This window comes from Mastomys coucha, unplaced genomic scaffold (assembly GCF_008632895.1).
Source record: "Mastomys coucha isolate ucsf_1 unplaced genomic scaffold, UCSF_Mcou_1 pScaffold14, whole genome shotgun sequence".
In the NCBI taxonomy this organism is placed as follows: Eukaryota; Metazoa; Chordata; class Mammalia; order Rodentia; family Muridae; genus Mastomys; species Mastomys coucha.
In genome coordinates, this window is record NW_022196896.1 from 76,183,431 (window position 1) to 76,206,119 (window position 22,689).

Genomic DNA, 22,689 nt, shown 5'->3' on the forward strand with positions numbered 1-22,689 from the left:
CTTCAAAGATTGTATCTCAGAATACCCTTTGGAAAAGAGGAAGTGAAAGGAATTTATTTTCCAGCTACCATCTTCTACTCAACAAGCTGTTTTCCTGGGATATTGATTATAATATGTTTCCTAGATTAATATGAATATTTACCAAGTAATCCAAGCCATTGTCTTTTACTTTAGTGTTATAAAAGGAACCACTGTCGAATGAAAGGCAATGTGATTGGTTCCGAGTGATATAATGCCCATGTGAAATTAATTGGAGTGTACATTGAGGAAAATTACATGTTACTATTGGGTAAGGCACAGATGTGCAAAAGACCTGGACGTTGGATGCTGGAGGAGTCTGAATAGGCATAGAGAATGTGAATGTATTGCAGGAACATAGTCATGGCTTTCTGTTCCAAATATCACTGATTACACAAATAGTTTCTTATCTTTTTATTCTAAAAAGTGAATATTTTTTTTGTGCCAAAAATTCTTTATTATTTTATAGTACAGGTTGTTTTTGCACACCACTTTCTACTCTCTCTCTGATGATTTAGAGCCCATGCTTTCACAGATTATTATAATGCCATCATCTTCTACCCAGTATACCATATAGTAAGTTGAGGACAGTTGGTGCCTAGAAAATACTTGCTGAGTAAATAATTGAGTGAACTGAAAAAGTGACTTGTTCAGAATTTCTCAGCTACAAAAGGAAATCAGAGCAGAATTTGTTCAAAGCGTTTGACATTGCCTTAGTTATAGAGAAGTGGATTATAATATATTGCATAAGTGGAAGGCATAATGTTATGCTTCATATGCCTTAACTTATTCTGGACAAAATTCATCAAAAGAAATTCTTGCAATGATTATGTTCCATATCTGTGTTTTTCAATACACAAGCCACTGAATCCATCTGATTATTTAACACTAAAACCTGGATATTTGATTCCCATAAATTTAAATTTAATGGTTACTCATTATTGTACTATACAGATCTGACAGAATTTTTCATAATTTAAAGCTAATCCTGAATCACTTCTAACTATTTGAATTAAGTGAGTCAATGAATTAGCTCAACTTTTATACTTTATACTTTAACCTTGGAATAAAAAGTGCTTTGGGGAAGTATTTATTGGATTGTTTGTTGAAGTGAAATGAATTTGGCCTAGTGACACCTTTGTAATTTGAGAGTTAAGTTTTGAATAGTATCTTCCATATGGAGTGGTACATAAGGTAGTTCTTCCTAAGAATAAATTCGTGTCACTAAGCAAGTTAGTCTTGTTAAATCCCAGCAATCAAGAAAACCACCTGTATACAATTCATTGATACCAAGGATCTTCACTGCCTGTAGACAATTGTGTTGTCTATGTGTGCCCATTCCTCCTCTGGCTATTAATATAACTTATCTAAGTGCAGAGATGATGTATTCCACATTGTCTTTGGCCCAGAATTTTTACCTAATTCTCAAATTCTCTTCTTGTAAATGTTGTTAAATCAAGCTGTTCTCACTACAATGGTCTTATTTCTGTTTTTCTATTTGTTCCCTGAATTGTCAGTATCAAGACGCTTAGAATACATGAATTCTTAAAAATGAAATTCTTCAGTTAGTATTACTTACATTAAATAGTCACATTTTTATTCTTCCTAAATAGTTTTATACCTTGGTGTTCTGGCTTGATAGAAATAATTCCTCCAAGTAGATTAATCACCAATCAGCATACTCAAGGGAAGAAAGTACAGTGGGGACAACCCTCCATTCTGCTCTCATGGTGCCCAAGGAGAATAGAAGGAGGCTTCTAAATTCTACAGAAATGGTTTCTGAGTATGTAGAATACTACTTCATTATCTCACATGTTTTAGTTTTCCTGGGAGAACATTTCCTTAAACTTTTATAAAACTGAAAAGATATTAGGGTGAAGATAAGTGTATTCTTTAAAATATCTCAAGAAAACAATAAAGAGGCATGGAGCCAATTCCATTATTATATCATTATGAATACATAATTCATTAAAAGGAGTACATGAGAGACATTCAATCAAAGTGTATATCATTATAATAAAGATATAATTGTTGTATTTCAAAATAATATGAACGGTAATACAACTGAAGGAAACATGATAGAAATTTAGAGACATCAGCTTTAATACAGTTAAATTGGTCTGCATTTAATGAACCCCAGAGAAAGTTAGTTGCTTAAACATTTGGCCCTATGTACCTGTAAATATATTTTTAGGTCTAACTTAAATGTCTCATGGTACAATTTACATTAATTTAATTTTTGTGATCTCCAGTGGAGTAAACTGTGTAAACTACTTTGAAGGATAAACAATAGTCTGTTTAAAGGTGAATTACTGTGTGGCTTCTTAGCTTTCCCCAGGTAATGACTCTGTCTAATGTTCCTTAGAGGTCTCCATGATTTTGTCATTCCACTCTAAACTCTGTCTAATCTTTCTGTTTCAAGTGGGTGAATCTCACTGTTGTTTCCGTAGTCTGTGCCTCTGTGTGCCAGGTGAGATACACTCAGCACTCAGCAGTTTACCTGCTCTGTCGCTGCACTTAATCTGAGAAATGCCCAGCATTCAGAGTACCCTTATGCACTTAGTTGGAGTGGATGAGGGCAGAGTAGAACTGAGGAGAATCTGAGGAGCATTTCGGATTTGAAGTACTTCTTAGGATCTGAAGATGACTTCTGAATACTTTCCCACTTATTTTGTCTTCATTAATTTTTGTCTGTATATAAAGGTAAATGGATGGGAAATAACTCAAGAAGTTAGACTCCAGAGAACCAAATACAGTATTAAAAATAGACAACAGAGCTATACAAAGAATTCTCAACTGGGGAATACCAAATGGCTGGGAAGCACCTAAAGAAATGTTCAACATCCATAGTCATTAGGGAAATGCAAATCAAAACAACCCTGAGATTCCACCTCACACCAGTCAGAATGGCTAAGATCAAAATCTCAGGTGACAGCAGCTGCTGGTGAGGATGTGGAGAAAGAGGAACACTTCACCATTGCTGGTGGGATTGCAAGCTGGTACATCCACTCTGGAAATCATTTTGGCCATTCCTCAGAAAATTGGACATAGACTCCTTGGCAGAAGAAAGACCAAAGTGTGGGTGCTTCACTCTTTTTTAGAAGGAGAACAAAATACTAACAGAAGCAAATATGGAGCTAAAGTGTAGAGCAGAGACTGAAGGAAAGGCCATCCAGAGACTGTTGCACCTGGGTATTCATCCCATATACAGTGACCAAACAGACACTATTGGGAATGCCAAGAAGTACATGCTGAAAGGAGCCTGACATGGTTGTCTCCTGAGAGGCCCTGCCAGAGTCTTACAAATACAGAGGTGGATGTTTGCAGCCCCCATTGGACTAAGTGGGGGTTCCCAATAGAGGAGTTAGAGAAAGGACTGGAGGAGTTGAAGGGGTTTGCAAACCCATAGGAAGAACAACAATATCTACCAACCAGACCCCAGGGACTAAGCAATCAACAAAGGAGTGCACATGGCCCCAGCTACATATGTATCGAGCCTTCATAAGATCTTGTCATGCATATGAAGGCTCGATAGTGTAGGGGTATCGAGGGCGGGGAGGTGGGAGTGGGTGGGTGGGTGGAGGAGCACCCTCATAGAAGCAGGGAAGGGAGGATGGGATTGGGGGTTTCTGGGAGATGACCATTAAAAAGTCTGAAATATTTCCATTAACATGATGAAATCTGAGTGTTTCACAAGCCATGTTTTACTTCCTAAAGGAATGTGAGTTGTCAATCAAGTCCCTATAGAGTACATCTGCATGTAAATCTAGATCATCAATACCAACCAATAACTGTAAAGAATGTTAAAGATTACAGACATTAGAGCATCATGACATTATGTGAAAGAAATAGCCAGTATTGTTTTTAATTAGTAGTCAATAGTTCAGAATTACAGATTCGAACATTCTGCATGGTCAAATGGTCACTTTAGTCTGTGTTCCAAGTAAAACATTCTTAAGATTTTTAACGCTTTAAATCATGATGGAGATGCTGAAAAGTCCCTAACATTTCATTCTTTTGAAAAGCAAAAGGTAGAGGGAGCCAAGTATGAAGAAGGCCTTTGTGTTTACATAGTTTGGTTGAATTTGTTAGAATCTATAATACATTTTCTTTTTCTCTTAAGCCTGTATAGCTTTATTTTTATAATTTAACACAGAGAATGCACAAAGGCAATAAAAATACGGCAAAACACAACCTGCTGTCTTTGGTTCTAAGAATATCTGTGAAACAAAAATGTTAGTCTATGCAAGATATTATCAATTATCATGATATATCTTTAACAGAAGTTTTTCCTAACATTTTATTTTTGCAATTTCCAAGTAACTTGTACTTGAATTTTGGAATGGTGATAATTGAAGGTATTTTAGCAAAACTACTGAAATTTGTCATTTTTATTTTTAGGGGATTTGTTAGATTTAGGTTTACCTGTTTCCTTTTTATTTGTAAACTGGAGGTATTTTATTGTTAGTTCAGGATTAATAACCTGTAAATGGGTGAGATCACTTTAAACTGATTCCCAAGCATGATTTAAATGAAATAACTTCAAACTCTGGGCAGGCAGATGCAAGCTGAGAATCACTGGACTCTGTAGTGTTAGACCTCAAAGCTTCTGTGGCTTCTAGGTAGCAGCAGAACAAGGCCATCATGAGTTCTGCAGGCAAATGGATAGAACTAGAAAATATCATCCTGAGTGAGGTAACTCAGACCCAACAGGAAATGCATGGTATATACTTACTAATGAGTGGATATTTAGCCAAAAAATACAGAATACCCAGGATATAATCCATAGAACTCAAGAAGATTAACAAACCAAAGGACCCAGGTAAGGATGCCTCAGTCCTACTTGGGAGGGAAAATAAAGCAATCATAGCGGGTAGAGTGAGGGAGTATGTTGGGTGGGAGAGGGGACAAGGAACAGAAAAGGGCAACATGATCAGGTATTGGAGGGGAGACAGGAGTGAATCTCTGAAGGGCAGCAGAAAGAAAGGAAACAGGAAACTTTGGAAGGTAGGAGGAGGGGAGACCCTCTAGAATGTACCAGAGACATGGGAGGTGAAAGACTCTCAGAATTCAAAGGGAGAAACCTGAGATGAAATGCTCTACAATGGGGAGAGGGAAATTGTAGAGTCTACCTCCAGTCAAAGACAGGCCATCAAGTATCAGGAAAAGGTTGCCATCCCACAGTCAAAAACTCTGAACCAGAATTTTTCCTGTCTAAAAGACCTGCAGGAACAAAAATAGAGAAGAGACTGAAGGAGTTGAGATGGCCCAACTTGGGATCCATCTCAAGGGGAGGCTCCAAAGCCTGACACTGTTACTGATGCTATGGTGTGCTTACAGACAGGAGTCTAACATGACTGTCCTCTGAGATGTCCAACAAGCAGCTGAATGAGTCAGATGCAGGTACTTACACCCAACCAATGAACAGAAGTTTGGGACCCCTGTGGTTGAATTAGCGGAAAGCTGGAAGAAGTTGAGGAGTAGGGCGACCCCATAGGAAGACCAGCCGTCTCAACTAACTTGGACCCCCAAGATCTCTCAGACACTGAACCACCAACCAGGCAGCATATAGTAGCTGATACCAGCCCCTCTTTCATTCCCTCCCCACCCCCCGGCCCCAGCATGTATACAGTAGAGGGCTGCCTGGTCTGGCCTTGATGATAGAGGACACATCTAAGGAGACTTGAAGCTCCAAGGAGTGGGGAGGCAGGGACTTCCTTTTGGAGATAGAGGAGGAGGAACTGTGGGAGGGCAGACTGGGAGAGGGATAATGACTGGACTGTAAAAAAAGATAAAAGATGATGATGATGATGATGATGATGATGATGATGATGGTGATGGTGATGGTGATGGTGATGGTGATGGTGATGGTGATGGTGATGGTGATGGTGATGGTGATAATAGAAATCCCCTGGAGAAGGAGGAAGAAGCAAAATCTTCGAAGCCTGGAGCCGTAGTCTCTGGAGCAGCCTCAGAGACTGAAAGGAACCGGAGTGATAAATTTTCCTCTTTGGCTAATCCAGAGAAGTCTCAGAGGCTAAGGTGTAGCCTCTGTATGGAGGCTGACTCAGGGAATTCTGTGGGCAAAAGCTTATCCTGTTTCCAAGAAGCCATCATTTTATGAAGGCCTTCTGGAGTAGGAGCCCCATCTACCACTTCATTAATTATTTGTCTTTTCAGCAGGATATAGTTAGAAAAGTTATCACCCTTTTTATGGCAGCTAGGCTTAATGTTTCAGAAGTGGGAGTTGTAAGACTAGAAAAAAATCCTCAAGTGCTTAGCTTCTGGCCAATTGCTGGGCATTCTGATAGATGGTGAACTCAAGTTGGCACCGCAATGGAGCCATAGGACCAGGATTGGGATTGGAAGGGTCAGGTGAAGGTGATAAAATCCTTTTGACAGCTCTTTCTTGGTTGGCTGGGTATTGTTACAGATCTGCCCAATCAGTGTCCACCTAGTTTCTCAATAACTTCACCTTCACTGAAGGTACAAACATTTTCCAGGGAATATCGAATAAAGGAGGAAGACAAGACTTCAGAGCCTGCTCCTGGTTGCACATCATTCCAGCTCTCCTGTACAATTCCCACATGGTTGAAAGATGGACTTAGTTTTTAACAGCAACACAATATATAAATAAAAACTAGAAACTAAAATAAAAATATTAAAGACTGCACAAGATCTTCTTCCTGAAAAAGAACATCATATTGCATCTGATATCATGAACTTTAAAAATTATATCTGACCCCAAAATATAGATGGATAATCATTTTTAATTTAATGTTATTATTAATTATATTTTCTTTAAGTCAATTATCATGAATACCAATATTATAACAAATACTCTTATATCAATATTTAATTTACTTTGTATATAATGTCTTATACAGATTTTATGGAGATAAAACTTCTGCTTATTGTTTTACTGGAAAAATTCAGTATTCACTCAGATTTACACAACTGAAAAATGATGTTTGTCTTTCTCGATAAGGAAGAGTCCATGTTTAGGAAACTGAGTTAAAGAAAATGTTCAACAATTCCAAAACTAGTGAAGAGAATATTAGGAAATAATTACCTTATGAGGATATTCATTTGATTATCAAGATTTTAAATCTTAAGTCAACATGAATGGTGAGAGAGAAGTTTTGAATTACTATGTAATATTAGTAACTAAGTGACAAAGAATGAACATTCCACAGATATTTTCTTTGAATAGAAGACAATAATATCACCCAATACAATCAAATAAAGTAAGAATAGTAAAAATCACCATAGATAAAGCTCTCTCTTCCTCTTTTTGTGTGAGTATGTGCATATTTATGAGTGTCCATGTACAGACACACATATATGGGTGCATAGGTATGGGTGTGGATATATTTTACTGATCTGGCACTTAAAAGACAGCTATGGTTCTTGATGTATGATTCCTATCTAACTGAAAAAAAGCTAACAGAACTATACTGTTCCTCAAATTATAACAAAAACTATTGTGGAAAGGCAAATGGATCAAAAAACAGCACTGATTTCTAGCATCTAATCAACCTAACGTCATAAGTAACTAAGCCATATTCTATGACACTGCATTTAAGTTGGCATCTAAAGCAAGAAGAGCAGCAGTGACTTGACAAACTCAGATAAGTGTCTTCCTGTCATAAGGAATGGAAGAGTGTGGAATCCAAAGTCACTTGATGGCTACAGGTATGATGGGGTTTAGTTTGGCCACAAGACACTCAAGTGTCTCTTTTCAATATGTCATCAGTTTGTAGGCTTCCAAAATACTACTTATGATATAGTCATATTTGTATATGGTAGAAGCCACACTAATTGCCAAATTGGAGTATGGTTGTTTCAATAACTATTTCTTTGTACAAAAAATTTACTCATATTACAGGTTTATTTAATAGAAATGACTGTGTGTAATATGGAAACAATTAATTGGCTGACACACTCTCTCAGGATCATGGAAATCTTGAAGGTATATGCACATTTTGAAATCTATTGTTTTTAGCTAGAGGTTGGAAATGTCCATTTTTTTTCCTCTGCTCTACTCTGCAGCTGATCAGTTGGATTAACTCCAGTTGCAAACAGGATTTAAAACATTATTTATGAAGCCTACATATTCTGCTTCCTTTCTTTCAATCCTCTGAAGAATCTCTAATTTAAATTTATCAAATTCTTTATATAGCAGCCTACTTAATTTACTGTTTTGTTTCAGGGGAGGAAATGAAGCTTGCTGAGCTATCTTGCAGGGCCCTATCACTAAACAATGCACCCATTATTTTTAGTTTAAGCATGAACAGATGTGGATTCCTATTTATTTATTTAAACTAGGAAGCACAACTATGTGAAGTAATTTAACAGCCATCCTGATTTAGGATAAAGGTCTTGATCAATGTTTACTGCAATTGTTATATATTGACGTTTGTGTCCAGAGCTACTAGCTCTAAATAAACTGTTTTCTGCTGCCACAGACTTTGAACATAGTTTCAAAAATGCAGGATGTAGAAGGACTATTAGCCAGTATATTATAGCTATCTAGAAGCAAGTAGATTCTATTTATAGGCTTCCTTGGTAAATTACAATTACTATTTATATATTCTATATATTGGGAAGACATATGCCACTTGAATGTTTTTCATTGTTTAGTTTAATAGCTTTGCAGTTGAAAATACATCAAGCTGGTCATTGTTTAAATGAAAAGGAAAGAGTGTGACAAATAGATGTATGAAAATTGCTTTTTCAAAATCAACCACATCTTTACAAAGAAAAGTAAATTCTAATTGAAATGCATTGTCATGTGTTCAATTTATTCTAAACACAAGCATTGTGCGATTGACTTGTTAGACAAGAATGCCCATATGTGAGAACACAATGCTTCCACTGACATTTGAAAATTTGGATATTATTGACACACACTGATTGACTAATTGCCTAAACTATGTAGCTACTCAGGTTTTGTGGGAGACTGTAACTGTAAATCTGCCTGTGAATTTTTGTTATTCTTTTTCTTTTCTTCCTTTTGTTTTTGGTTGGTTGTCATATTTTCTCTTCCTTAGAATACTTTCTTGTATCTTCTTATTTCATTTTTCTTGGTGCTCTCTTTTACCAATCTGGTTCTCAGGAATTTTTTAGTAATTTAATTTAACTTAATTTAAAACTTTTCTCAGCCTAACAAAGAATATTCCTCTTCTCTCTCTGTCTCTGCCTCTGTCTGTCTCTCTCTCTCTTTCCATTGTTCACAAGTTGTCTCAGCTTTAACTCTAGAATCTCTAAATCTATATATTTGTTTTTATTATCTGAAGATTTATTATTACTACCAGGAGATAAAAATGTATAACCTTCCTCAGTTGTTACTATGAAAGTACTTTTTTCTATCATTCTGTGCATCCAAATCTTAAGTTTATTACTTCACATTCTATTCTGCTCCAATTCCTAAAGTATTTAACCACTGTGTAATTATATTTGCCATTATTGTCATCAGTTCTGTAGTAATTCACATATTTTTTAAGATTACTTTCTATTCCAAATATGAATAGGTAGACTTTGGCCAGGGATCTTACTTCTAAGCATGCCCAATGAGTTCAAACCACAGGTGAACACTGAAGAGACATTGTTTATTTCCTAGTCTTGCTGAGCATAACTGCTGAAGTAAAGGTACTTTATTCTTCATTCCTTCTCCAATCCTTCCTGCTACTCCATTCAGAGAGACTCACACATTCAACTCCCAATGTCCCTCTCTCTCTACAAATGCTTCATTTTTCTTTTCTTTTCTTTTTTTTCTGTAATACTGATTTGGAATTTTATCTCCAATACACGATGAATTTTAGAAACACTTCTGGCAAAAGTGGTTTGAAATTACCTCATATTCATGTAAAAAGAGTGGTTTCATAAATGACCATATATACATTAAAATTCTTAAAATTGTTTTTTAAAGTGATTTATTTTATGTGCTTAAGTATATGTGCATGCCATGCACACAGTTGCCTACAGAAGTCAGAAGAGGGTGTTGGATTCCCTGGAACTGAGTTACATGTGGTGTGAACAACTAGATATGGATGCTGGAAACCAAATCTAGGTATCATTGCAAGAGCATCCAACACTCTCTAGTTCATCTCGCCACATCTCCAATTTAGTTCTTTGTTTGGAAGAACTACTGAATCTCATTGTAGTATTATTTACTATTTCTTCCATTGATATCTATCTATCTATCTATCTATCTATCTATCTATCTATCTATCTATCTCCCCTCCCTTGATTATTGTTAGTCTTTTTAGCAATAGAATAATAAACTTAATATGCTTTTCTCATCTTGCTATTGAGTTTCCTCATGTCATAGTTTACAAAAATTTGACTGGACTTTTTTTCATTGTTCTGAATATTCTTTACAGCTGAGAATCTCATACATGTGTACAATGAAGGAAACTCATTATCTACCCCCTACTTTCCTCCTAAGCCTCCATCTATGGTCCCTACCATGTGTTCCTCTCATCCCTCCTTTTTTTTAGATAACCCATTAACACTCAGCTGTGTTGCCTGTGTTGCCTGTGTATACATGTGTATGGAACTATCAACTGGAGCATGGAGAACCTATCAGTTTCAGACTAATTTTATCTCACCAGCAACTGTCACCTGCTAATTGTTCATTGAAGTTTTATATTGATACTTGAAAAGAATGACAGTTATTATAATATTACTACCCTTTTCTTCTGTTCCTTAAAGAGCAATGTTCGTTTTGCATCTTAAATGTTTGCTTTTGTGGAAGCAAAACTAGAGTAAGTTAACTGTATTCACTTTCCATGGAACAATCTACATTTTCCGCCATAGCAACAGAAAAATAAAGCACTCAAAAGAGGTAAATGCTTACAATTAAACATGCAAAAGTATCATTATATCTGATTATAACTGCATACAAAATATCTGAACATATACTAGGAAACATTACTCTCCAAAATGAGTGGCTTAGAGGCTGACCTAGTCGGAAATAAGCCATTTTATACTTTTCATTGCCTTACAGTATAAAGAAACAAGTAGTGGATGTGGATTTTAAAATAATAAGTGAAAAAGATAATCAAATAGACCATATCACAGAAAATTTGTGTTTTGACCAATGATAAAACCACAAAAATGTCTCTCAAGAATATTTTCTTGCTAAACAATCCATTTGTTTTCTAGATTATATTTTCCTTACACAAGCATACATAGTTGCAACATAGTTCAGAATAGTTGCTAATAAATAATCATCGTATTTAAAGTATTGTGATTTTATGTACCTTATTATTTACTTAAGGTCTAAACATTGCTCACATATTATCAATATTCAGGAAGTTTATACTGGTCTTGCTGATTGCATGGATGTGATTCTATTATTGATTATATTTCCGAGTAGTAATCACATTTGCTCTTGAGATCAAATGCGTTGCTTGATTCCCCATAGAGGGGTATGTGCGGGAAATACTGTCAGACACCATATTTGCAGATGGAAAGGCTCTCAGCTGCACCATGGGTAATCTTATTACCTCTCTCTTATGAGTAGGTGAGCGTTGAGACCCAAAGACAGCAAATCATACAACTCTGTGGGCTTGTCTGGTTTGTTAGACAACCCTATCCAGACTTGTTAAGAAATAAAGATTTTCATTTTTCCAATCCCCTTACAATTTCAATGCCCTTTGGGAAAATTTTCTGGCTGATCATCCAGATTTTAAAAAAAAATCACATTTCAACTACAATGAATTAAAAAAATAATTGATGTTAGGGAGAAAACGGGGGTTCTTCAGTGGTGTGCTCATAACATTAATTTGATGGCATGCAGGTCTGCTTACAGCCAGATGTCCCCCTTTGCTGTTGGGAGCATAGAGAAATTAAGATTCCACACAGTTCTCTGATTGCTGCCTCAGAATGAAAGCCTCTGTGTGTTTCTCCCAAGCACAGTCAAAGACAAACACAGCACATCTCTGTGAGTGAAGCCATAGCTAGTGACAGAGATTGAGTGAAGATGGTTCCACTAGTTCAGTGAGAGCTCTGCATGACGATAACAATTATATTTTCTTCCTAAACGTGGTAGCTTCCCATAGGAAGGAAAATTCTGATACTACCCCTGGCATTTGCTCAGAGGCTTAAAAATGCAACCACGTATAGAGAAACCAGTGCTTTTGAGAAATCATCTAGTGGGTTTTTGCCCCAAACTGAGAAAATATTATAAACACACACACACACACACACATCATGTATACATGTATTTATAGCAAGTAAAAATTTGAAAACAACCTAATTTAAAAAAAAAACAAACAAGTTGTGTATATATACCTAGCTGTCTCTCTAAAACCCAAACTAGATAAAAAACACAGCAAAGAAAAAATTACAGCAAAAATGCCCTTGAACATATGATTTTAAGAAAAACTGAGAAAATATAGATTATAAGAACAGTGCAACCAAAATAACAAGAAAAATGATATTATATGATAAGTAATTAAAGGAAATTAATATATTTAGTTTGGAAAGTGTTTATTTTTCTTTCAGAAAGTTTCAAAGTCCCTCCCATGAATTATTTCAAAATTAACAGTAAGGTGTTACCGGCCATCTTGTCCATGCTATACAGTGGTGCCAGCTGTCCCTGCGTCTGTCTACACCTTTTTTCTCATGAACCACTAACTCCCCATGCCTTTGCGGTTTCCAAACTCACACTCCACTCAGCATCTAGGAACCACTGTTCTATTATGTAAGTCTCCTTAAGCACTGTTACAAGAGGGAGAATATGGGATTCTTTTTGTGCTTTATTTTCTCTGGACACACATTCTTCCAGGCCATGTATGTGTGCCATAACTGAGTCAACAAATACAAATCTCAAGCTGGAGGCTTGGCCTAGTAAAGAAGGAGCATATTTAGACAGAAGAAGTTTCTGAGTTTTAATAAAATGTACAGTTCTGAAAACTGCTTTGATATCTTTGGTTTAAAAAATGTTTATATCAGAGCCAGGCTGTGGTGGTGCATGCCTTTAATCCCAGCACTTGGGAGGCAGAGAGGTGGATTTCTGAGTTCGAGGCCAGCCTGGTCTACAGAGTGAGTTCCAGGACAGCCAGGACTGTACAGAGAAACCCTGTCTTGAACAAAAACAAAAACAAAAACAAAACAAAACAATACAAGATGTTTATATCACGCCTCTCCTGATTTAAGATACTTTTGGCCTGACTACATATACATCATATGTATTTATATTATACACACATGTACATGCACATATGGATATACATATACATTATGCACATAACAGTTAATGTAATGTGCTCCATTGTACAAATGCAATGTCTCAGTAAAAGAATGTCAGGCTCTGTCAAGTTCTCACATCCCAAATATGAATCTTTGCCTTGAAATTTCTAATTTTAATGCTTATCCTCTGTTCTAGTTTCTACAAAAACAAATGTATTTGGTCTTTAGAAAGCTTTGAAAATCTCCTGTTAGCTGGTAGCTAATGCTTAAACTCTGAGACACCCATCCCTTTTCTGTTCAGTAAGGACTACATCTAGATGGCATGTTTTAGCTTTGCTTTGCTTGGAACTCACTTGTCTTGCCTTGGAACTCACGCTATTTTGATATACACACTCCTACCTCTGAATATTTTTCTTTTCTCTTATGACAACTTGGAATACACTTTTACTTATTTTTTAGACACAGGGAAAATTTACTGGGATGTTTTAATAGCTCAAATGCTATTTACTTATTTTTTTCTGAATTTTCAAGGATAGTCTCTTCTTACCTTTCATTGAACTGGTTCTATGGTGACACACAATGTAAAATTATCTAATTTCTTCATATCAGTTCATGTCTCCAAGAAGAACACGATTTCTTGGGGACCTAATGAGCCTTCATTTAAATAACAGCATTAAGTGAGAAGTATTCTAAAAGGTGTTAAGAATGTGGTTGAAGCTAAATTAATTTCTACATTTTCAAGCCTAAAGTCTAAGTGATCATACAGTAAGTAGATGTTGGCTTTTCCCAGCCCTGATGTGTGCACACAATCATGATATGGAGTTTTCCAATATTGTCAGCAAAACTGTCTACTACAACAGAATAATTTCAGAAACAATACTGCTCCATACACACTCACACAAAAACCTAACAAAAATTCCACAATTTCTGGGACAAATCTCTTGCCACAAAAATCATTATATTCAGCAGTGTTCTTGGAGTAATCTGTGCCGAGGAACTATCAGACTAGGAATTTTTATATTCTATTGCTTTCTGCCTCATGCAAAATGAGAAAGAACAGATAACTGAGGTATGATGTACAATATTAGTACACATCAGACAGTTATGACTAGCTGGTACAACAAAAGTGGAAGTTGAAAAAACTTGAAGCATCTTTCTTATTGATCAGTGATTGCTATATTTTAAACTCTACTGACAGACATTATTAACTAGAAAATTTAAACTAAAGTGCAAAATTAAAAGGATAATTTTGTAAAATATTTATGGAGTGAAAACAATAGTTTGTCCTGAAAGAATAAACCTACCAGTTCTCTGTCAGTCTCTGGTTTTCTCTAATTTTTGAGGTAATGATGTAAATCATTACTATTAGGAATGACATGAAAACAAAGATTGATCTCACCTTAGTTCTTGATGGCATAATGCAGCCTCTACTATGTTGTGTGTCTGAGAGCATGACCCCAGAAGTTTATGGTTGCTATTGCTATTGTGTACGGTATATGCTTTTCTCTAAACAAGAACAAGTGTATATTTCACACAGGAACAGATGCACAGATGGAGGAGGACAGCAGTGTCTTAAGCTTAAATTAGTTCTTTACAACTCACTTCCCAGATGTGTATGTCTTCAACCCCCTGCTATCTTGAGGACAGTTTCTGCTTTTGTCTGTCAATGAGTCATAAGCTGTCTTTTAAGTCCTGAATAAACCCATAAAAAATATACCACTTTGCATAGCATGAGTCAGGGATTGACTGTGCAAAGGTCCAAGTTGATTCTCTTAAGGTTTCTATGCATCTTGTGGAGAACTGATCACAAGGTTTTAATGGGCATCTCCTGAATGGTCAAGGTTTTATCATATTAGTCAAGAGCCCAGATATCAAAATGACAATCAGAAGGACAAATATGCCTTTGCCCCTCTTTTGTGAGTATACATGTGTTCATGTGTGTACATACAGATGGAGGCTAGAATTTTATACTTGATAGATTTGTTCCTCAATTTCTCCCCTCTGTATTTTTATTACTTATCTATTTTGAGATTATGATAGATTATGTCATTTTCCATCCTCTTTCTCCCTTCAAGCCCTTCCATACACCCCTTTTTCTTTTTTTCAAATTCATGTATACACAGATATGTATGTTAACAACAATCAATGAAAGGATAGATATGAATCCGCTTTATTTTTTATGTTTTGTACACATTGGAGTTTTTAATGAGCATGGAGCCTGCCAATTTGCTGGACTACCTGGCCACAAATCTCCAGTGATACTCCTGTGTCTGCCTTCACAGAACTGAGAGTACCACTGCACCTCCATTTTTATGTGTGTGCTGTGGGTCTGAACTCAGCCTCAGGATGGCAGGGCAAACACTTTATGAAGAAATTCCTCCAGTCCATATGTCTTTTAAAAAAGTCACCATTTTTAGTAATCAATCACTAGGGCTAACCTAGATTTTATTTTGAAGGCTTAGTCTGAGTATGCTTGCTGGTCCCCAAGGTATTCACATTTGATTAGACACACAGAATTTAATTTTAAATGGATTCTACATAGTCAATGATTCCTCTCACTCCATTGTATCATCTGTACATGATACTAAGACAATTTTGGTACCAGAGATCATTAATCTATTGTCCACCGAATCAAAGACAGAACATTTGTGGAGGCAGGGACCACGTTAAAATGCAGATGCTTTAAAAATTCCATTTCACCAGAATGAAACATTTAGAAGCAGACACTATATGTATAGCCATGGCCACATTAATGTTTATGAGGGGAACAACTAAATAATGCAGATGCTATGATATACTAGAGATTATCTTAAAGACAAACTGTGGGGAAAAAGCTATTCAACTTAAAGCAAACACTATTCCTTAAAATGAAGATATTTAGATCTTAAAAAACATATAGGATTAACAGTAGTTTAGCCTGTGGATCTCATGTATATCTGAAAGGCTGCCAGATAATAAACGAGAAAGCGAACAAACTGTCTTTTAGAAGGAAAAGCTGAAACTATGAATGTCATTCATAGGAAGAGACCTAAGCATAATGCATTTGATACTATGACATAGCATGGCACCATATGGTTTAACAATTGGCTTAGCATTGGCTAAAATATGCTTTCTATCTGTCCTAAATACTTTATGAAATTACCAGAATGTAGACTTTTTGAAGGCAGGTATGACTTTAGTTGATTTATTTATCATTTATCTTGGCTTATTGCTATCTTACTTTCATGTCTGGTGCTTCATTTGTCTTGCAATAAACCAAAAGAAGTAAAGAATTCCAACATTTTGATAAGATAACGTACTTCAGATTGCACCGAGAATTTACATTTATATAAGGTCTTTATAAGACATAATAGAATAGAATAAAAATATTGATCACTAATAAGTTTTTCTTTTATTCTTTAATCTTTTTTTACAGTCCAGCCTTTATCCCCCTCCCATTCCACCCTCTGACTGTTTCACATGCCATACCTCCTCCCCCATTGCTCCAAGAGGATGTCCTCACCTCACCCCCACTCCACCAGACCTCTCCACTTCATCTGGTAGTCAATATGAATGTTTGGAAGTTTCTTTAATGCCATGTTCAAAGTTGACTCTGATCTTCCATTTTATTTTTGTGACTATACCAAATAAAATGCATTCTTAAATAAAATTCAGGATGAAGGAGCTGACTTCTATGGACTATGTTAATTTCACACTTCCCTTTTGGTGTATATTATAAAAATTATATTCATAGCTCAATGGTTGTTTAATAATAAATATTTTCAATCAGATAGAAATTTATGAAATGGTTTTAGCTATCTGTTTATACTAGAGTCAGTGTAAAACTCAAAGTTGCTCAGAGACCTTTTTCTAATTTGGAGAGGGTAGGGGGTATATGGGAGAGGGGAAAGCAGGGAGGAGAGATATGAAAGGGGAAAGGGGAGAGGGGAGGGAGGGGAGAAATATATATATATATATATATATATATATATATATATATATATATATATATATATATATATATAGAGAGAGAGAGAGAGAGAGAGAGAGAGAATAATATCTGAGAAGGCAGAGTCTAATTCCATATAATGTATGCTACTAGTCATGGAAGGCTATCCAGAATGTAGTTTACACATGAGAATACTAGGAGGCTGAGGTCATTGGGGCACATGGAAATTATCATAAAGATGAGAATCTCTAAGCTTTGCCTACAGGAGGAAGCTGACATGAGACCCAAGTCAGCCAAATCCAGGAGCTCACACTTAGATCATTCTCTCCTCTTTTGTTCTAGCTAAAGATCAGTTATATATTTTATAAAAAGAAACAGAAAAGAAATGTTTTTTTCTGTTGTGTTATGCTATTCCATTATTTCAAAAAAATAAAACTTGAAATGATTGTTCCTTATGCAGTAAATCCTGTATATAAACCTTTCAAAACCTTACTAACAATAACCATATCTTAATTCTTCATATAAATCCTAAGCAGTTTTAATTACAGAGAGATGCTCATAGAGCCTTTCCTCTGTAATGAGTACATGAGTGTATGGATGGCCCTTTCATGATTATCAGTATCACTGGGCTAAAAGAATTGTTCTTTTAGTTGTAGGTCCGAGGCAAGATTTCTGCATTTATTGTTCACATATCCATGGGTAATGTATCTAGAAATACATATTCTTCTCAAGTGTAATATCCTTGGGAATAATAGCCACAGAACAAAATTCTGAGTTTGTTAAACACTTTGAGCTTCATGGGGAGCAACAGTTCCATGAAGAGTACAAGGCATTGTTAGCACTGGATTCACAGTTCATCCCAATTCCCTGCAGGAACTCAGTCCTCTACACTGGAGGACAAAAGCATCAACAAAGAGGCCCCAGGTGCTTGGGCTTGATGGAGGAACAAAATCTCTTCTGCTTCCAAGAAGCATGTGGATTATTTACATGCCTGGCTTCTTAGATTTCAACAGCAGAAATTGTCACTGAAATTTATTTGTCTACTTTTTTAGAGTTCATTTTATTTTTAATAATGAGTTCCTTTTGAGTAGGACTCTTCTTTCACAGCACTGTTATCTTAAAGGATTTGGTTAAGCACAGATTTCACAAGATAGGAAAAGCAGACTCTAGAAACCCTTCCTATAGAGGTCATGCGAATCACTTCACAGGCCCAACCATCTCCCAGTTTACATTAGGATGAGGAGTTTCTGCAGATGGCCACTAACCACATCACCATTTATCCTTCTTTCTACAGGTTATGCTTTTTCACAGTAAGGTTACTGCTATAAAGGAACCAGCACACAGTTTCACATGCTGATACAAGCCCTCTTGTATATTAAAGACAGGTGCTTAACTTACGATATGTGTCAGAAACACTCGATCTAGAGTACCAGGAAACCTGAAGATGGAGCACAAGTGTCCAATATTTCTTTTTCTTTTCTTTTCTTTCCTTTCTTTTCCTTTCTTTTCCTTTCCTTTCCTTTCCTTTCCTTTCCTTTCCTTTCCTTTCCTTTCCTTTCCTTTCCTTTCCTTTCCTTTTCTTCTCTTTTCTTTACCTTTCTTTTCTTTTCTTTTCTTTAACATTTTTAATACACATTTCCTTTATTTACATTTTAAATGTTATCCCATGTCCTGGTTACCCTTTGAAAACCCCCTATCTCTTCCCACATCACCCTGTTCACCAAGGCACCCACTCCCACTTCCTGGCCCTGGCTTCCCCCTACACTGGGGCATAGAGCCTTCACAGGATTGACTGATGACCTCACGTGGATGACCAACAAGGTCATCCTCTGCTACATACAGGGCTGAAATTTTTAAGTAGAAAGGGCATTTAGTAAAAGAAAATCCAGCAGTTCAGGGAGATTCTAGGAGTTCTAGAGAAAATTGTTTGGAAAGCAATTCCAGAAAAAAAATTCCAAATGTTGGATGAAAGAAATAAAAAGCAAGGATATTAAAAATTACATTATTTGATTTGCATTTCCATGATTACTAAGTACTTTGAACATTTCTTTAAGTACTTCTTGACCATTTGAGATTCCAATGTTGTGAATTCTCTGTTTAGCTCTATACTCAATTTTTGATTGAATTGTTTTGGTTTTTTGAAAGTTAGCTTCTTGGGTTCTTTATACATTTTGGGTACTAGCCCTCTATCGGATGTAAGGTTAGTGAAGATTCTTTTCCCAATCTGTAGATTACCGATTTGTCCTATTTACTATGTCTTTTGCCTTACAGAAGCTTTTCAGTTTTACGAGGTCTCATTTATCAATTCTTGATTTTACAACCTGAGCCACTGGAATTCTGTTTAGGAAACTTCCCTGTACCAGTGTGTTCAAGGCTTTTTCCCACTCTCTCTTCTATTAGATTCAGTATATTTGGTTTTATGTTGAAGTTCTTGATATACTTAGACTTAAGCTTTGTGCAAGGTGACAAATATGGGTCTATTTTTCATTTTTCTATATACTCACTGTGGGCCTGTGTGCCAGAGGCTTTCCATGGAGATCTCTGGCCCGCCCTGGTGCAAGAGCTCCAGAGAAGGGAAGTAAGCATGGGCCGGCAGAAGTGGCTTCTGCTGCGACCACTGCTGCAGTTGGCCTCACATCTGTCTCTGCCCTGTCTTCCAGGCCACTCAGTTGCTCCGCACCACCTTGCAGTGAGTGGAGTCAGGCTGGGCTTACTAGAGGCTGACTAGCCAGTAAGGAGTGCAACACAGCTTCATGCTGCTCTGGAGGTTCGACCTCTTCCCAAGTGTTAGAGCTCTTAGAACAAAAGGCTCAGATGCCATCTCTGGATTGTCCTTCTTTCAGTCTCTGCTACATCCTTCCCATATTCAATCATCAAACCCAGACACTATTGTGGATGTCAGCATGTGTTGGCTGACAAGAGCCCGATATAGCTCTCTCTTGAGAGGCTCTGACAGTACCCCACTAATACAGAAGTAGAGACTCACAGCCATCCATTGGACTGAGCACAGGGTCCCCAATGAAGGAGCTAGAGAAAGGACCCAAGGAGCTGAAGGGTTTGCAGCCCCTTAGGACAAACAACTAGTACCCTTAGAGTTCCCATGGATTAAAATATCAACCAAAGAGCACACATGGTAGGACTCATAGCTCCAGCAGCATGTGTATAGCAGAGGATGGCCTAGTCAGTCATCAATGGGAGGAGAGGCCCTTGGTCCTGTGAAGGTTTATGCCCCAGTGTAGGGGAATGCCAGGGCCAGGAAGTGGGAGAGGGTGGGTTGTTGAGCAGGGGGAGGGGGAAAGAAATAGGGTTAGGTTTTTGTTTTTGATGTTTTTTTCAGGGGGTAACCAGGAGAGGAGATATCATTTGAAATGTAAATAAAGAAAATATATAATAAAAAATAAACAAAATTATCAAAAATCAAAACAAAACAACAAACAAACAAAAGGTTCAGATGATGACAGAGTAGATCTTTTGCACACCTTCAGTTCCATGGATAGGACTTATATACAGTTTTGTAGGTGATCCAACAGCAGTTATTTCTCATTGGTTTTGGCTGAGAGCTTGGGGAATTTTTTTTTTTTTTTGCATGTAAGAAAACTTGGTACTACTAATATAGGACCAATATCACACACCTCTCCTGTGGGGGCCTGTTGGGGGTTGTGACTGAAACAGGGACCCAGGAGGCTTGCACAGACTATTCGCCCCACGACTGACTGCCAGTTAGACCAGCACCATTTATTTATTTATTTATTTATTTATTTATTTATTTATTTGTTTGGGTTTTTTTTTTTTTTTGAGACAGGGTTTCTCTGTGTAGCCTTGGCTGTCCTGGAACTCAGTCTGTAGACCAGGCTAGCCTCGAACTCAGAAATCCACCTGCCTCTGCCTCCCAAGTGCTGGGATTAAAAGCATGCGCCACCACCGCCTGGCTTCAGCACCATTTATTAAAGATGCTTTCTTTTTCCCAATGTATATTTTTGACTTCTTTGCCAAAGATGAAGAATTCATAGGCATATGGTTTTATTTTGGGGTCTTCATTTCTATTATATCGATCACCCTATCTTTCTCTGTACCAATACCATGCAGTTTTATTATAATTGTTCTGGAGTGCAGCTTGAGGTCAGGGATGGTGATTCCTCCAGAAATTCTTTTACTATTAAGAGTAGTTTTCGCTATCCTGGGTTTTTTGTTTTTCCATATGAAATTGATAATTGCTCTTTCCATGTCTTTGGAGAGTTGTGTTGGAATTTTGATGGGGATTGCATTCAATTTGTAGATTGATTTTGGTAGGATGGGCATTTTTACTGTGTTAATTCTACCAATCCATAAACATGGGAGATCTCATCATAACAATTTGTAGGTAGTTCATCAGATTGGGAAGTATCTTCTTAAAGGCAGCTCAACTGGTCTGTACCAGGTAACTTAGCTTGTCTGAGGGAATCTCTCAGTAGTTCTTCCTACTTATATGAATGTGGGAAGAGAGTTCCTAGGGTGTTTGATTTTTTATGGAGTTCCTGAAGATCTTGAGTTGTTTATTTACTGAGTTAAAAGATACCTGAAGGATAGAATGTTTTGCTTCCCTTTCGATTTTAAAGTTTAGACAATTCTGTGTCTTAATGAGCTTCCTTACAAGACAGGATGTTTTATATCAAAGAAAATTGCTACACATTTGCTTCCTAAAATTCACTTACACTAAAACAATAATCAGGACACTAATCTCAGGTCTTGCTGAAATTTCATGATATAAAATATAGCCAATAATAATTATATTTTTATTTTTTGTTTTTCTTTTTTGGTTTTTGAGACAGGGTTTCTCTGTGTAACCCTGGCTGTCCTGGAACTCACTCTGTAGACCAGGCTGGCCTTGAACTTAGAAATCTGCCTGTCTCTGCACAATTATATTTTTAAATATTACAAAAATTCTTCAATTGAAAATTGTAATCATCTATGGATATATACATATAAGCAATGGTTTCATAGTTCCCACTTTTCTATGAACTAATGAAAATATTCTTCCACAGGAAGAACAGTACAGACTTGATAATTTCAGGGAATTTCTGGGTGATTATATAAGCAGTCTCACACATGTTAAAGATCTTCATCTATTTGATTCTATTCAGTAATCCTCTATTTACTTCAACTTCAGTTGAAGTTAGTTGGCATGAGTAGAGTAAAGCTCTCTTGGGAAGTTGGGGGCTAAGGAACAGAATGTGTGAAGATTTGGAGGTTTGGAAAGAAAATTCTTAACATTTGACTCATGGTTATAGTAAACTCAACTAGTATATAATCTTTTCAATGTTACATCTGTTCTTGAAGGAGAATTGTTTAGCAAAGCACTACATTCTGAAACATATGGATGGCTTAGAGAGTGAAAAAAAAGATGTTTCTTTAACATAAGAAAATCAAGATGTCACAATTTAAAAATATATACATGTAGCCCAGAAAAAATAGAAACCTATTTTGCAAACAAGAGATTTCCAAACCAAAGAGCTATGGTCTAACAGAAAGAAATTTAGAATACTTCTAATTTGTGAAGCATGCAA